Source organism: Corvus hawaiiensis, chromosome 20 (genome assembly GCF_020740725.1).
Source record: "Corvus hawaiiensis isolate bCorHaw1 chromosome 20, bCorHaw1.pri.cur, whole genome shotgun sequence".
In the NCBI taxonomy this organism is placed as follows: domain Eukaryota; kingdom Metazoa; phylum Chordata; class Aves; order Passeriformes; family Corvidae; genus Corvus; species Corvus hawaiiensis.
Window position 1 is genome coordinate 7,815,314 of NC_063232.1, and position 16,965 is coordinate 7,832,278.

At 44.4% G+C, this 16,965-nt stretch overlaps 1 protein-coding gene across 14 annotated transcripts in view; it reads left to right on the forward strand.

Annotated features, from left to right (window-relative positions):
- Positions 1 to 16,965, forward strand: part of CLIP2 (CAP-Gly domain containing linker protein 2) — a 99,174-nt gene that overhangs the window by 37,022 nt on the left and 45,187 nt on the right. The gene's annotated exons all lie outside the window — the stretch shown is intronic.

Below are 16,965 nucleotides of genomic sequence, written 5' to 3' on the forward strand. Positions count from 1 at the left end.
GTGAGGATGTAGGAGTAAGAACTGAGCACTTAAGGTGATTTGGCCTGTGCTGATTACCTCAAATTAGTGCCTTTGTTTAAACAGAAACATTTGAAGCCCTAGGATTTGAATAATGACTTACCTTCATATACCTACACATGCCTTGCTGCTGTTGATCTATATCCAGTGTATACATAAGCTCTGCAGACTGCCATTATCAGTATAATTAACACTTCAAAAGCAATTGAGGGTGTGTTTTGCTTAGGTTTCATTTTTCTGGCTTATTGGCTGGTGGGTTGTTTTCTATTATATATAATTTAGTAAATATTCAAGATGGGAGTTTTATATGTCATGTTTTTCATTTCACTTTGTTAAAAAAGGCTTTCTTCTTGCTTCTGGGGAAACACATCAGGATGATGTATATCCTATCAAAACTTGTACTTTCACTATATTACATTTTCATTTGAGAAGGTCACTGGTTGCTTCTTTAGATCTGTCAACCTCTTGTCCTTATAATTCAGGCCACTTCCTACATGTCTGATTACTTTGCTATATGTTTCAGTCCCCAAAATATATAACATTTAGCAGGATCAGGAAAGCCTTTTACCTCTCAGACAGCTTTTTCAATCAAGGAGATAATATTGGTCAAAATTTGCTTTAGCATGCTCGGACAAATTAGTCAGGGATAATGGTGCTGCAAAATGAGTGTCACCAGACAATGCTGCCTCTTGTCAGAGTAATGCAGAAGTGTTAGTTATTTAATCTAAACAAAAAACCCCATCTCTGAGGTTTCTGTTTAGCTTGGGCACTTTGGGATGGTGATTCAGGCCCACCCTCTGTGCAGGATGTTCACACACAGACTCTACTTGCTGCTGAGCCACTGACTCTGCTCCCTTATTATTCATCAGGGGCTATGCTTTGCTCATGGATTCTTTCAGCTGAGCTCTCTCTTCTTTCAGTGACCAGTCGTGTACGTATAACCTCTGCCATTCTAAATTCTTTCCACAAACAGTATTGTAAAAGTCACAGCTCTAACTTGGCTTTTTGCACATCTGCAAGGTCTTGTTTGAGGGGCCAGTTGCTGCTTGAGGTCATGGGCAGAGTTCCAGATCCTTTTGTGTGATACAGCACCGTAGGGATTGGAGAGGTACTGCTCTTCCCTTGTTGAGGACTCGACCCTATGTGTGGAGATTAACAAATGTTTGGGTTGCAATTTTGTGTGAGTGGGTTTTAATATTAGCCTGATTTCTTAATTTTGCACCCAAATCTAAGGTACTGAATTATCCTTTTATTTGTTTGCTAGAGGGAAACACAAATTGACAAAGGAAAATTTGATGGGTTTGGCTGTGTATTTTAAAGTTATTCTTCTGGCCCTGTATTTCTGAATTTCCCCCTTGTTTTTCCATCCCCTCAACTGGGATTGAGAAATGAACCAGAACTCCAGTGATGTGCCTATTTAGCTCCCAGTTGTGACTCTCTCAAGGTGCTTTGGTCTGGATTTATAATTGCAGTATGTCATGGAGTTGCTTTCAGTTGATTTTAATCACATGAAAAACGCCAAAATGAGGGAAAAGATCTGAGGCCTCTCTTCTCCCTAGAGGCTTTGTAGTGGCATCTCAGCAGGCACAGTTGGTGCATGTGTTGTGGTATGAAAGGGTCGGTCAATGGTGGGGTCAAGGCAACCTCTGGGCTGAATGCAGCGCGTGTTCGCTGGAGTTCCTTTGTGCCTTGTTCAGCTCCAGCCATCTGTCACCAAGGGATGTGCAGCAAAGTACCCTGTGCAGGCTCCAAACAGAGTCTGACTACTTTGCTTGAGAAGTTTAAAGTTTTTTTCCTGGAAAAAAGTGGGCATGGAGAAGGGGAGAAGTCTTGTGATGGTGGGTTGGTACTGTGTGACAGCTGTGCTGCTGCTCCTCTGCCTCTCAGGATGGTGCAGGAAGCTTTTGGAAATTGTGGAGCTGCTGGAGCAATCACAGCACTGAGCCATTCCTACCTAGAAGGTGAGAACAGAGCACCTGTGGGGCTACTTAAACAACGTGGGCTGGGTGAATAACAGTGGTTGGGCTTGTAGTTTTATCTCTGACACCTTCTCGCTCAGTGTCCTGCTCAAGAGCTGCTGCTGTGTCCCTGCATGGCCTGTACCTGCTCTTCTTCCTGCAAATCCCTCCAAAAGTCTGGCCAGCTGCCTCTTGCTCCTCTCCTTTCCAAAGATAATCTGTGAACGAAGTGTGCATCCCAAAATCCTGCTGACCTGCCTGTGTGCCCTTCTCTGAGAACAGAAGCATCTGTGTTGGCTGTGTGGCCTAGCTGCAGCACAGTCACAGGATTCAGCCTTTGGTACGGGAAAACTACAAAAGAAAATACTCTTTTTTTTCTGTCAAAGTGGTTTAATTCTGTTCCAGAGCCAAGTGTCTACATCACTGAAACCCTAACCACAGCAGGCACTTACATGAATTTTGGGGGTGCCTGCAGCCAAAGAATCGTGGTAGATGGCTGTAGAAGGTGGATTTCATTACGTTTCCTGGGATTAATCAAATCTGGACCTCTAGACTTCATATGAGATCTTAAAGTTGCATGAAGGAGTCTCTGTGAGGTGTTTGAGAACCCTGCAGAAACCATGAGCTCTATGACCTGTGTCTGTGCATTGAAAGTGCTTCCTGGGAGGCTGACAAGGTTTTCCTGACTCCACAAAAACTCAGTACATGCCCCTGAACTCCTGCCTTACTCCTTGCCTCTGCACTTAACGCGCCTCTTGCCAGAAAAGCCAAAGGAGACTTCTCTGTTTTCTGGAGCTCGATGGAAGAAAACCAGAGTGGTTTGGGTTACAAAATACGGAGCTGCAACACTGATCTATATGAATTTGCTACCTTGGGGGAGGATAGAAATCTCAAAAGCTTGAAATATAGCTGCAAAAGAGAACCATAAATCCAACAAAGCACAGGATTAAACTGCAGCAATGCCCAGTCTGTTGCCTCTGAGATGTTCCTTGGCTCTGGGAACTTGGGGCTGTCTCAGAAAGACCCCAAATTGGGATTATATCTTTCAGATTGCATGTTCAGAGAAGGTGCCCATTCTCCAGTTGTATGGAAGATATGTCAGAACCATTAGATGCAAATGAAATTTTAAAAGCTTCACACTTTGATCTTCTTCCCCTCCCGTAAGTTTATCAATCTTGTCTACACAAGTGCAAGTAGAGGTACTTCCCTTTGTTCTTACTCTGGAATACACAGAGTTGCTTTGATTTCTCCTTTCTCTTTTCCCCAGTGCTCTGCTCATATTCCTCTGTAGAAAGTCAAGTGTCTCTTACCTATCTCTCATTTCTCTCTTGCTTTCCCAGGCACGGAGATACCTCTTCAACATTTCCATGTACTCTTGACAACTCACATCTTATGTACCAGAAGGAGGGTCAATGCAGATGAGAGATGCTTTGTGTGCATGTCTATAGAATTTCACAATTCAGGGCTGTAGGTTTCTATAGAGACCAAATGTGCTGTAGTCACACTGAGCCAGCTTGTCTTACGTGCTGTATCAGAGTTATTTTTCCTGAAAACACATTCAGAGTCAATTCTGCTCATAGAATGTCCTACATCCTCTTTGAACTTTGCTTGAGTGGAGAGTTGTTGTGTCTCCTTACCTGAGCTGGTGCTTTCACAGAGCCATTAGGTGTAAGAGCTTTTGTGGTGGTGGTCTGGGTCAGGTACATTGGCTTGCTGTGGTTGGGGGCTTTTTTTTAAAAAAAACCCTGAAATTGCCATTTCCACTAAAAGTCAGTGGGGAACTGGCAGCTGACATGGACTCCTGGAAGAAATTAGCCTTGAGTGGTGTCCATGCTGGCTATCCTTCTCCTTTCACTCCCATAAAGCTCTAACAACGGAAAAAATAAGTTCGGCTGCTTTGCAGTAACTACTTTCCTTAACCAGACTGAAATTTCATCTCCAGCTGCCTCAGGAGAGGATTTCCCACAAATGTGTTGGCTTATTTCCCATATTTCAAGTGAAGAAAGTCACTGCTCTTGACCCCACATGCAAGAGAGGTTTCTGTGTTAAAGGTGTGGGTCACTGGTAAAGGGCTCAATGTAATATTTTGATTTCTTGTTACAAAGCTCATATGTCTCAGTTTCTTTCCCGCCCTCCTCCTGGAAAAGCCTGCTTTTTCAAGATGGAAAGAGAATGGAAGCTGTGATGAATGGGCCCACAGAGCCCTCCCAGCTGGTGGAACAGGTGAAAGCTGCTGGGAAGAGAAGCATTCACATTTCAGAGTGGGTTTTGTCTGCTCAGAGCAGTGTTAGAGTAATGTGGTTAGAGGAGAAATTTGCCTTTCATACTTCATTTGGCTGTCAGCTGGCTCTAGTGTTTGTTTATGGTTCTTAAATCTCATGTTCAATTAAAAAATTCTAGCAAAAGGTGGAGGAAAAAAGAAATATATTGGATTTGCGGATGGAGCTGGGCAACATTGAGACTTCAGTGCTGGAGGCAAGAAAGCCCAAACTTATTAAGTTTTCTGTGAGACTTATGTGCATGCAGTCAGAATCCAGACCTTGGATTTTACAGATGGGTCCTGTCTTTCTGAATGGGCAAGTGCAAGTGTCTGTCACATCAATTTCATATTTAGACATGGCTAACAATAGCAAAACTGTTTTTCAGCATTACCTAGTTTTATTGCCAAAAACTATGCTGTGATAGCTAAACTACACACCATATTGCTGGGAGCCTGGGAATGCCTTCCTGTTTTCATCTAAGTGTATGTGCATTATTTTAGATGAAGAATAAATGCACGGAGCTAATAATGCTGGCATAATGTCTGCTTCTGCAAACACTGTTTGTTGCTTTTGTTCACTAAAAATAAGAGTGAAGCAGACTGGAACGCTCCCAGGGCCGTTACAGAGAATGGAATGACTGGGCTCCATAGGGTAATTAAACTACAACATGCTGTAATGAGGGTTTGATAAGCCTGAGCTGGGTATCAGGTCCCAGTTAGTTGTATTTGGGTTTTGGGTACTGATGGGCTGAGGCTGGTACCTCCTGGGGGACACTTACTGCTCTGCCCAGGGGTTGAGTTTGCATGAGGGGGTTAAGTTTTTTTTCTTAATTTCTTTTCTAGAAATGTGATTATGTTTTGAGGGCCGCTTTTAGTTTGAGACTCAGCAGTTCTATGGCCGAGTCTCTTTTGATCTGTACCTGCCTCAATTCTGCTGGAGGACCCTAAATCTCACCACCACCTTAGCTCTCTTGTACATTTAGTGCCTTGCTCTTGCCTTTCCTAGTGGGAAATCTTCATTCCTTTTTATTTATCTGTCACAGTATTAACAGCAACATATCAGTAAATTAACTTGGAAATCAGTTGTTCACCCCTCGCATTTCTCAGAATGTTGTTTAAGTTAAATTGGCTGGATGCATAGCAGTAAGAAGCAATTTCTTTTGCTTCTAGAATTTTTTGCAGTAAAAAACAGAGGGAAGGATGGTGTCCTTAATGAGGAATTTATGCTTCAGTAATGAGAGAACTTGGGGAGGTTGTTCTCAGGTAATTATTGATGGTTTGGTGGTGTCTTAACACAGGCTTTTTTTATAAAGCTGCAAGAAACTGCTGAGGCTCTCTGGTTTTGTATTAATCTATTAATTCTAATTTCCAAATAAATATGAAAGACAGTAAACCACTGTTTTGCCTGAAACAAAAGAAATAGGATTCTAGTGTCCGGAGCAGCTGATTGACTGGCACAGACATAGGGACCTAATTCTTGTCTATTCAAAGGCTTTGTGCCTCTTGATTAATATTAGCTTGGGGTGTTGTGTGCTGGTGAATTGAAAGAGAAGACCCAACATCACGGGGCCAGGGGCTGCTATTATTTCTAGCAAACATTTGGTTTTGCTGTTTTGCATCAGGCCTCATGGAGTGATTGGTATTGTCAGCTCCCATCTGAGTGCTGTCCTCAATTAAATCCATGCTGCAACCCTGAGTGGATATTCTTGGGGTCGGATTAGTGATCCTGCTGGAAATGTGTCATTGGTGTTGATGAAGTTTGATTAGGTCTTGCTTTATGTTAATGGGTCTGTATACACAGTGTTTTCAGTTCCTTGGGGAGTTGGGAGGTTGAGGTGCCAGTGAGATGTTTGAGGATCAAATGCCTCTATTACAGTATCAGCAGATTAGCACTTCATTAGTAGCCAGAGCTGCAGTATCCAGGTATGCACAGGCAGTCACCTGGTCACGGAGTTATCAGGTATCTGAAAGAAAACAAGATTGTTTTCAAGGGCTGAGCAGGAAAAACTGCAAATGAGAGTCACTGTTTTGTTGATGCAGGGCTGATGTACAGCTGAGGGGTGGGAACTGCAACAACCATGGGAGCAGCTCTGCTGAGCGATCATTAGAGCCTGAGTGTATCCCCTCAGTGCTGCTGTGGGTTGACTGAAGTGCCCTGTGTGGAGGTCATGTCCCTCTGTACAAATCCAGTTGCTCATGGACACAGATGCTGTCATGAGACCCTGCATATTTGTTCTCATCCTCATGGTGTATCCTATGCCAAAGGTTTGCTGGCTTGGTTGTGGACCAACCACTTAACTTTTGCATAGGGCCTGTATTCAGCCCACATGTGCCATTCATGAGCCACTCTGCCTGTCATCCTGCACTCTGAAATACCTTTTGTACTGGGGTTTTTGAAGGTGGTGGTTCCTCCACCCTTTCTGGTTCCCCTCCTGAAGGGGGGAAGTACCTTTGGTGGCATTCCTCTCCCAAGAAGTAATTCAGTGCATTCCAAGTAATATAAAAGGGCATTGAATCAATCTTAATTTAATCTGCTTCCAGGTGACATATAGAGATAACTGTGAGTCTGATTTTAATTGTCTTAATGATTAGATACTCTTAGAAGGATTTGATAGAGTCAATCTGTAATATTCAGCTCATTCACTGTGGAGGGGGTGCGAGCACACACCAAAGGCATGTGGAGGTCAGACGCCATCCTGTCCTCTCTGTCTGTATCTCTTCACAGAACAGCAGGGAAAGAAAATCAGCTTCCCACAGATGTTCAGCTTATGGAGGTTGGAATATAATGAACCAAATCCTATTCAGCTGGGCTGGTGTAAGTCTGCAGTAGCATCAGTGTGGCTGTGGTTATGCCCATCAGAGGAGGGCTGCAGCTTCAGGGCGGGATCTGCTCCTGCATGTTCTGCCTCCAACAATTGCACTAATCCAGCAAGAGCAGATTAATCATTAAAGGCCTGAGCCAATATTCATTGAAATTAAAAGAAAGATTCCCTTTGGCATAGATGGATTTGGGATGAGAGTCTGCAGGATTAAAGTGGCATCAGACTGTTGGTACGTAATATTTGCTATAGGTTGGAATGAACCATCACACATTGACCCTGCATGTGAGCATCTTCCTTGCAAGCAGTCAAGTAGGTGACTTGGTCTCCACAAAAGCCTTAAAACATTTAGAATACAGATATTATTCTCTATTTAAGTTCAGTAGGATATTTACTTTTTAATGAAGATGCTAGAAAGTAAATAAATATCCTGTTCCCGTAAAAGAGAGAAACTGGTATTTATGCAGGAGTAAGGTCTGTAAGAAAACACTGTTTATCACAACATTTGCTCTAAAATAATAAAGAGTTGTCAAAATTGAGCTGTCTGTGACTTCAGCAACTCTATTCAAAATACAGTTGATGGTCTTTCTGCTACAAAATGTGTTTGGCAATGCTGTTTTCCAGCACAATGAATGTGTGTCCTATGTGCTACATCTGGGTTGTGGACCGGAGGATGCAGCAGAGCACTCCATGGCTGTGTTTGCAGAATTCTTTGTGAGAAAGGAAATGTTTGTGATTGGGGATTTTTAAATGGTCTCAGAGGAAAGCAGTCATGAACTTAGCCATGAGTACATCTTAAAAGCTGAACCTGCACCAAGGTTCAGGAGTTAATTTATGTGATGTAGTGCACTGCCAGTGCTGCAGTTGTTGGGCAGCATTATGCAGCAGTTAACTCTGCTACAGGAGTGTTCTCTATCTGCTTGAGGAATTCCTACCAAGCAGGAACTGTAAGTCATTCTCACTTTCTGTAATTATAAGCCTCCTATGCACACGTGTAACCTCTCTGTTCAAGACTCTGAATGCCTCACCACCTCGTGTAAAGCCTGAAGGCTGTTAGGAAGATCAGTATGACCCATGTCTTACACACAAGACAACTTAAAGAAGTAGGTCTTGCCCATGTCATCCTGTAAGTCAGAGGTGAAAGTGGAAGTTATCTTGGCCAGCAGGTTTTTCTGGCCTTTTGTCCTCCCAGTCCGGGCACAGGAGCAGCAGCTTCCCTCTCTGATACCGCTTCCCCTCATCCTTTCCAGTGACTGAAGTGTCGTGTCTGTAAACATTAGTGCCTTTGGAATTTGGCTGAGGGTGTGCAGTCATTGAGTTATGGGGCAAGTTTCTGTCCTGCACATGCCTGTCTTATTTCACACTTCAGTCTACTACAACTTCCGTTGTTTGGGATTCATGTCCCTGAAGATGACAGGAGCATTTTGTATTGCTGTATAACTTATTTCACAGAAATGCTTTCTGCAGAATATTTTATTTGGAGGTATTTGCTCAGAAAAAAACCCAAAAAACTTGCTAGAAATTAGAAGGGTTTGATGGAGATTTAAACAGAAGAATTTCAGGTAGGGATGGTATGATGTTGAGAAAATTCTGAACCCTAAAAAGGGCTTGGGGGTATCATCCTCAGTGACTGACTCTGCCCTGGCTGGGTGTTCAGAAGATAAAAGCCTAAAACTGATCATCTGATAAACTGCTGAAACAGTGTCATGAGACAGAGGCATAGTTCACGTGTGAGTCTTTTATACCTGTAAGGTGTGCTGGGAAAGGGAGCCTAGTGTGTGCTCAGGGTGCCTACTGGGGCCCTGTGCTCAGTCTTTGGTGCAGCTCAACTCCTCATCTCCCAAGCTTTATCTGTGGTCTCTCACTTCACATAATCAATTTCCCCACCACCACTGCTGCTCACTTAGCCTACCATCACTCCTGGAATGGTGTAAGATGTCATTTCTGGTGGTCACTGAGGCTTAGATCTGTTGGGTTTGAGAACACTTGCTGTGGGGGTCAATGTTTGTATTGTAGCTCTTGTGTTTTAGGATCACATCTGGATCATGGTCATGTTTACTTCCAAAAAAAAAAAAAAATTAGGCATCCCCTGCAAATAGGTGACTTGGCTTTTCTGCAAATGATGCCTGTTCATGTACAGCTCATTGCCTTTTGAATTGGATACTTAGTTGTTTAAGCCAGGTATTTGGAATAAAGTAGATGACTTTAATCTGCTCTCAAATATCCTTTTTATTAGATTAGGGAAAACAAAGCCAGCCTAACAAACTCTGCATTCTGTGTAGTGTGGGGCTGTGTACAATCAGTCCATTGTGTGCTGTGTAGCCTGCTCTGTGCATGCATGTATGGCTGTAGGAATAAATGGCTGATGGAGTGATGAATCAGAGCTGTGTTCAGTACAGTGCAGCCCCAGGATTGTGCCCAGGTTTGCTTGGCAGTTATGAGATGGTTATCTTTATCTCTCCTATAGTTCCTCTGGGATACTGGGGTGCTGCAGATGGCCCCTGGAACCTCCCTCTTTCAGGTGGACGACTCAAGGAGATGGTGCAATTGTACTGATGTCATGTTTCTACTGAGGAAGGGGAAAAACTACATACAAGGTAGAAAGCCTAGTGCTTGTCTGTCTGCTGGTACCATCCCAGCGGTTCAAACTGCATAGCTGGTTACACTGAAAACCAGCCTCTCAGCGTGCAGATAAAGAGCTAACAAAGCATCCTCCTGCATTCTTACATGTCAGGTGTTAAATTTTTCTACTTCTCCTCTCAAGAGTAGCTGCAGACAGGGCATGAGGAAATACCCTTTGTGGCTGCAGGCTGGCAGCTCTTGTAAAGAGCAATTGTGAAGATTATCCCAACTCCTGCCAGAGGGAAGCAGAGCAAAGCAAAATTAGAAAGTCAGAGCTTGTGGTTGTACCAAAGAAATATTTCTGAGATTCAGCAGGTAGAAATGAGAAGTGGTTATCTGTCAAGAGAGGAGTGAGGAAGATCTTACTGCTGTTCTCTATTGCTACATGTCTAGCCCTTATCATGGGGAGACTCCATGGTGCCAGCAGAACACTCACTGCCTGAGCTTGCAGCTTCCAGCTGCACAAACGTACCGAATAAAGGATGCTTTAAGCCTGAGCTGGGGGCATGTGGGCCTCTGCAGTGCTCAGAGTGCAGTGGGAGCACAGGTATGAGTGGCACAGCTCATCACCTGTCACACCAGGGAAAATACTGTGCCGCACTCAAGCTAATCTGACCTGACTGGACTAACCAGATCACTGAGCACTGTGAAGATATACGAGAGGTTATAATGCTTGTTGCATAGCTGGAGTAAATACTGTGCCCACAGGCAGTCTGTACCCAACCTGGAATCAAGCTAGACTGTCTGCTGTCATTTAACTTTTCTTTCCCATGGATTGTTAGAGGTGCAGTCAATCTACGTGTGCATGGCTGCTCAGGTTATGCCCTGTGAGTAAACAGCCTGAGTTATACACCCACAGCAACTTCTCCTGCATCTTGTTCCCAGTACAGGGAGCTGCTGGGATTCCCTAAACTGGCTCCAGTTTCATCAGAAAGTAATAATTGCCCTCTGGACAAAGCCAGGCTCTTTTTTTTGGTACCTTCTATTCTACATTTGTTTGGGACTGAGCTAATGCTATTATTTCTGAATGAATAAGTCAGTGGCCTTTCTGTGTGCACGTGCTTGAGCAATGCACTGCTTGGCTGCTCATCTCAGCTGGTGCTGTAGGAATGGTCCCAGAGTCCATCCAAGTGGGTTTTGTGTGGGAATGATGCCTGAGCAAAATTCCAATATGTAAAAAGGCTGTGACATTTCAAAACCGTGCTGCTCAATTACTTCTTCTGGTGTAGAGAAAGCACTATGCTTTACTTGGCTGCTCTTTACAGTGTTCGGTGCTCAAGATAAATTTCTTCAGTTCAGAAGGTGTCCCAAGACTGTTCTTCTCTCTGTGCTAGTGCCAGTGTTCTGCCTGGCAAATCGTTTATAAATGTCTCATTAAGGACCTGTGTCTGCCTCCTTTTCTTTCTTTTTGTCATTGGATCAGCTCCCTGAGAGCAGCTGTCTTCACTTCCATCACAGCAGCCCCCAAACCACACTTGCGCCTTACAGATTCCCACAGCCGAAGAAACCGCGGACAGCTGTGCACGTGTGTGTGTGTGTGTGTGTGTGTGTGTATGCTGGGGTTTGTGGGCATGGTGGGTTTAGGCTGAGCTCCTTCCCGAGCTTCTCCATGCTTCTTTGAAAAGAAAAGGCTCCAAGAAGTCAGCTTTGTGCTAGCTTTATAGAGAACTGAACATACGGCGTGACTGCAGCTCTGCAGCCAAGGACGTGTGCGAGTGTGTGCCGGGCATTCACGGGGAGTTGTGCGGCACTGGGGCTGCTGGAAGGAAGCTCCCCGTGCCAGGCAGGAGCCTTCCTTGTAAGTATTTCCCTCCCAGTTGGTGTTTTTGCTCTCAGGGCTATCTCACAGGTTACCCTGGGCTGCTTTCTAATGCTCCTTTCTGCCCTTAAGTCTTTCATTACTTTCATGGTCTGTGTGAGGTAACCCAGTTTGGCTACGGGACTAGTGGGACAAAACTTAGTGGGTCTTTAGAGCTAAGGGCTTGCTTGAATGGAAAACTGTATTTTCTAGTCAGAATAAGCTATGGTGAATAAAGTGAATAATGCTTCTATGTGAAATATTCTCTAGCTGAAGTGATTTTATTATTTATTTAAGGAAGAATAGAGCCTGTGTTATGTTGTAATACACCCTGGGTTACTTTAACATACTAACCTGGGGCTTATTAAATTCTAGTTTTGCAAATGTGTCTGTATGTTATTTCTAGAGATGAAGGGTGGCACACGCTGGGGAAGAAGATATGGGTGTTCCAATCTTTGTTAAATTGCAATACTGTTAAAATTGTGGGATTTTTTTTTATTATTTTCTGTGAAAAAAATGCTTCTCCAGAGGTGTGATATATAGGTCCTGTTTTAAGGCTGAAGAAGTTAAATAGAGTATTGAAAAGTGAATGTTGAAAGAATATACTTATGGTTTTAAAAATAATAATTACATAAAAATTAAGACTCTAATCTTGAGATGAATAGATCCATCCCTACGCTGCAAGGTAATTATCCCTCAGTGAAGGAAACCTTGTGCATTTGCTACTAGTCACTCGCCTCCCTTGTGCTCTGTGCTGCCAAAACCAATCTGCTTTGCATATTTCATTGAATACCGTTGCTTATTTGAAAAAAAACTTCAAATCCTCACACAAATATGTAGCTTTGCTGTTTGTTTCTTTTCAGAATTATACTGGATTTGATCTAGCATAGCTGGTAACCCCCCCCAGCTCCTCCATCCCTCCCATCTCTAGCGGGCACCAAGAATGTGCGTCTCGCCTGTGGCAGAGCAGATTTTGTACCAGTCAGCATCTTGAATGAGACCTTTATAAGAAAGCCTTTGTTTGGGATGTCTGTTTGAGGTTCATTGCCCTTCCCAGCTGTCTCTCTGGAGGCAAATATTTGTCTCAATGGGCATCTCCTTGCATTCAGTGCAAGACATCTTTGCAGTGGTCCTTACTCGGTTTTGCTTCTCATTCATAATTCTCATTCTTATTGTCTTCCTCCTCACTGCAGTTTTATTTCTGGGTATGTCTCCTCTCTTCAAAGGAGCTAAAGCCAGGGATGCTGAAGTTGTATCAGATCTTAATATTCACACCATTGGGGTTATTCCAGGGAGCAGCAGGGGCAATAGATTTTCCGGGTGCACAGCTTGCCTCTGTGCCAGATCACAGCCCAAACTTTTCAGCTTTGAACTTGCAGAGCTTTCAGTCGTTGTTTCCAAGTCAGCCATAAATCTCTGGGGCTCCTTCCTCCCACAGTGTGCTGCCAGGCAGTTGGCTATTGTCTGCAAAGTATTGCTTTTTCTCGCAGGCACCTCTTCCCTCTCTGTTTCTGCCTCATCCTGCAGCTTGAAAGGGCCATGATAAATCTTGCAGAAAACAGCTGCTTCATTGCTGTGCTTGATAATTTGAATTTGGATGTGGCAATGGGCTGGCTTTCACTTGATTGCTAACAGCCTCATGTTTATGTAATCCAAGCTGCTTTGAGAAGCTCAAATCCCTGTGTGGGAACCTAGAAATTCTGTGTGTCGAGGCCTCACCAGCAGTGAGTGCTGTGGAGGCAGCAAGCACCAGCCCTTCTCCCATGGGAGGTGCCTTGGCTGTGCCTGTGTGACTGCTGCTAATGCTGCCAAGGGAAGAATCCCTGGCTCCCTGCACAGGTGGCAGCTCCAGGAGGTGCAGCAGGTTGTGCCTTCTTTTCTCTTGCCCAGTAGACTAGCTGCTGTAGGCGGTAGGGAGCAGATGCTCTGGACTGTCCCCCTCTGAGGGGAAGCTCTGATGAGCACTGTTCTCCATCGGGTAAGTTCTGCAGTGTAATGCTTGGAGATGAAGTGGCATTGCAGACCCAGAGAAGTTTATAGTAACTGCAATGTAAATAGATGAGTAAAAACCACTGCACCACGAGCTGACAGTTATGTGGCTGTAAGGACAAGACCATGCTGTCCTCCAGCTCACAGTGGAGGGTGGTGGGCTGTTGGATGGGGCTGTATCATCCACCACAGATGTTTGGTGCCCTGAGCACAGGCTGCAGCCTGAGCAGGGATAGTGTCTGACTGTCATCCCTACCTCGTCATCAGAGCATTGAACCAAACAGTCAGCCAGGCTGCTCTAATGCCTCCAAGGCTCTTGCATAATCCCTGTGGCAGTAAAACCAGATGTTATTCCTTTTAGCTGGCACCCCTGTGGCCAGCAGTGGGGTTTTCCAACTGACAAAATCTGTCTTGGCTTCAAATGGGCATTACAGTCCTTGGTCTTGGGACTGTCCTGAAGCCCTGCCCGAGCTGCGAGGAGCAGAGCTGGTACCAAAAGTTTTTTGATCAGTCTGGTTGCAAGGCTGCACTTTGAGATTCTCACAGACTGCAGAACTTGCTGCCCTGCCTGCCTCCTGCCACAGGTTAGTGGCATCTACAGAACGAGCCAGTGACGTGAGGGGGAAGTGCCTTCAGTCTTGTGACAGTGGCAGTTCTGCCAGGCTGGTGCACTTTTTGTTGGTGGATAGTGGATGAGAAGCTTATTGATTACCATGGAGAGGGAACGCAGCCAGGAGTAGGTGGGCAACTCTGTGCTACCTATCAGGCTGTCTTGTGATGTGATGATATTTGAGTGCAAAAACCTCAGAAAATTAAAATAGAAAAGGAAAGAAAAGACCTCTTTTAGGGGCACTGCAAAGCTATTTTGTAAATCTCATGTTTGTGCTTATTTCTCCCTCCCTTACACAAGATGCTACTCTCGAATCTATCTTCTTTTTTGTTTTGTTTTGTTGGGGTTTCTTTGTTGTTGTTTGTTTGGGTGGGGGTTTTTTGGGTTTTGTTTTTGGGTTGGTTTTTTTTTTGGTTGGGTTGTTTTTTTTTTCTTTTCTCTTTCTTTTAAATCTAGTGTGTCTCCATTTTATCAATTAACTGCCTGTCTCTTGATTCCATAGCAACACAACAGGCTGTTGCATTTCTGAGTCCTTTGGCAGTTGGGGTGCCTGGCATGTATCTTGGGAGCAGTCGGACTACAAAAGGGTTCTGAAGGGAGTAGGAAATACATGGGCAACACTCATTGTGCGCTGCTTCTCATGCTAAACTGCTCTTCCCTTCCTCTCCCTCCTCCCCTTTAGATACAAGTTTCCTTTCCCCTTTGTTTCAGTTGCCTGGTGTAAAGAGAGTGCTGTGGGAGGTCAGAAGATGTGGAGGAAGTGAGGGGATGGATGGGTTCAGTGGATGTGGATGGGACTTAAACACAGCACAAGGCTGAGCATACTGTCAGGGATCCTGCAGAGAAAGGATGCTGATACTGCAGAGCAAGTGCTCTCTTCCTCCCGCTTCAGTTTCTAGAGCTTTCTTGAGGGGGAGTTTCTTGCTCCTGTACTGTACAAAGCTTCTCTTCACTCCTTCCTGCAGCAGTTTCCAAGAGCTGGAAGAGTCCATGCCCTTTTTGCAGAAGCCTTTGTGCTTCCAGGGATTTTGGACACATGGCTTTCATTGACACAGTAACGAGAGCCATGTGAACAGGCTGAAACTTCAGTTAGACCTTTAACCTCTTCAGCTCTTGGTTGGTAGGAATTTGGCTTCTGAAGTACTGGTGCCCTGTCAGTGTGGGCCCCTAAAACTGATGGGATGAGTTTGCAGAAAGAGCCTTAAGCACCAGGTTTGCCATAGTGGGGGTTAATGTGTAGGCTTTGTGAAGGCCAAAGGAAAAGTAGAGATTTGGAGCTGGATAAGATGTGCATTTAGTGGATGCTCTGTGTGACTTTGATTTAAAAGTTGTTGTTCAGCCCTGGAAGCTGTGACCTACAGGAAGCCCATTTAATCCAAAAAGAATGAGCCAGCTAATGAACACAATAGGGTTGTTAAGTTGGAAAGCCCAAGTGGAAGAGATCCTGCTCACTGCTTGTTGTGTCTTGGAGCCCGGTCCCAGTGAGAGGAGGAAGGCAGGAGCTGCTGTCACAGTCCTGACTAGCAAGTGAGGTCTGCGCTGGACAGAGCAGCACAGGGAGATCCTCTTGGATCAAGCAGGAAGAGCTTTCCTCATTGCTGGCTTCCAGGTGAGCTGTTGAGTTAGATGCCCAGTAGTGACATCCAGAGAGTTCCTGTGGCTTCTTGATTGGCATCAGCAGGTACTGGCAGGGTTGGAGTAGAAAATACCCAGTTTGTTCCATTGGGTGTGTTTCTCTTGTGTAACTCTTATCAGTTTCATACCTGAGATCTGTACCCTTGTTGTTCTGTTTCTTGGAGCTTGTTTCTTATTGAGTTTTTTGGAACTTTTTGGCATTCATCTGGGGAGTCTGACTAGAACAAGACTTTTCTTCTTCAAAACAGCAAATCCAAGTGTCACAGACCAATAGACCAACTCCTTAGATGTCTATAGGCTGGAAAAGCTCAGGGTTCTTTCATGGCAATCCTCTTGGGTGGCTTTCCCTTCAGCTCTAAGAGGTACTTGGAGAGTGGTGATTCCAATGTCAGATCTCTGAGAGCAGTGCCATCAGCTGATCTCACTTTTGGGCTCTCCTAAGATACTCATGGGATTGAAGTCAAGTTACTCATTGCTACCATTTGCCTTCTGAAAGGCTGGTGACCAGATACCTACCTGGGAGCGTCAGAGCTCAGTCTACTTGGACTACTCTGGATGCTGTCTGACTGTCTAGTTAATGGCTCCATCAGATCCAAAGCCAAGAGAAATTAGTTCAACTTGATCATGGTGACTCTTGGCTTCTCTGAAAAACTGCTGCACAAAAGCCCCTTAGCTGCTCTGTGGTTATTATTTCATATGTGAGTAATGAAGGCCATGTAAAACACAAGTTTCTACATTGTGGCCATAATAAAGAAGGTGAACCTTCAGGCAGTTCCTTGCTTACATACTGAACTTTTGAATAATTCACCTAATGCTCAAGAATAATGATGCTTCTGCCTGCACTGCTCAGGAGCCTGGAATGAGATTGTTTCCCTGAGATGTTGTAATTACTGTAGGTCAGCATACCTGCCTATCAGACAGGCACCTAAAATGAACAAGAGTGTGAAGTTCCACTAAAATTCTGGCTTTTGGGGGAAGACAATGTTGCACCAGGAATCCAATGAACTGTTCTTTATTTTTTTTATGGTCCAGGTAAGTTTTGAAGATGTTTGCTCTTGCAGTGAAATACAGTGAGTCTAAATTCGGTTTTAAATCCTGCTGCACTGTTTGTTCAGCCTTGGGCAGCCTTCCTGCCTTTCTTTGCTTGAGCTTTGCTGCTGAAGGATTTGCTTATCCCAGCCACATTGCAGAGGTGCTTGTGAGAGTTAATGTGACCTGTATCTTGACCATTAACTAACATCTGAAATCAAGAACTA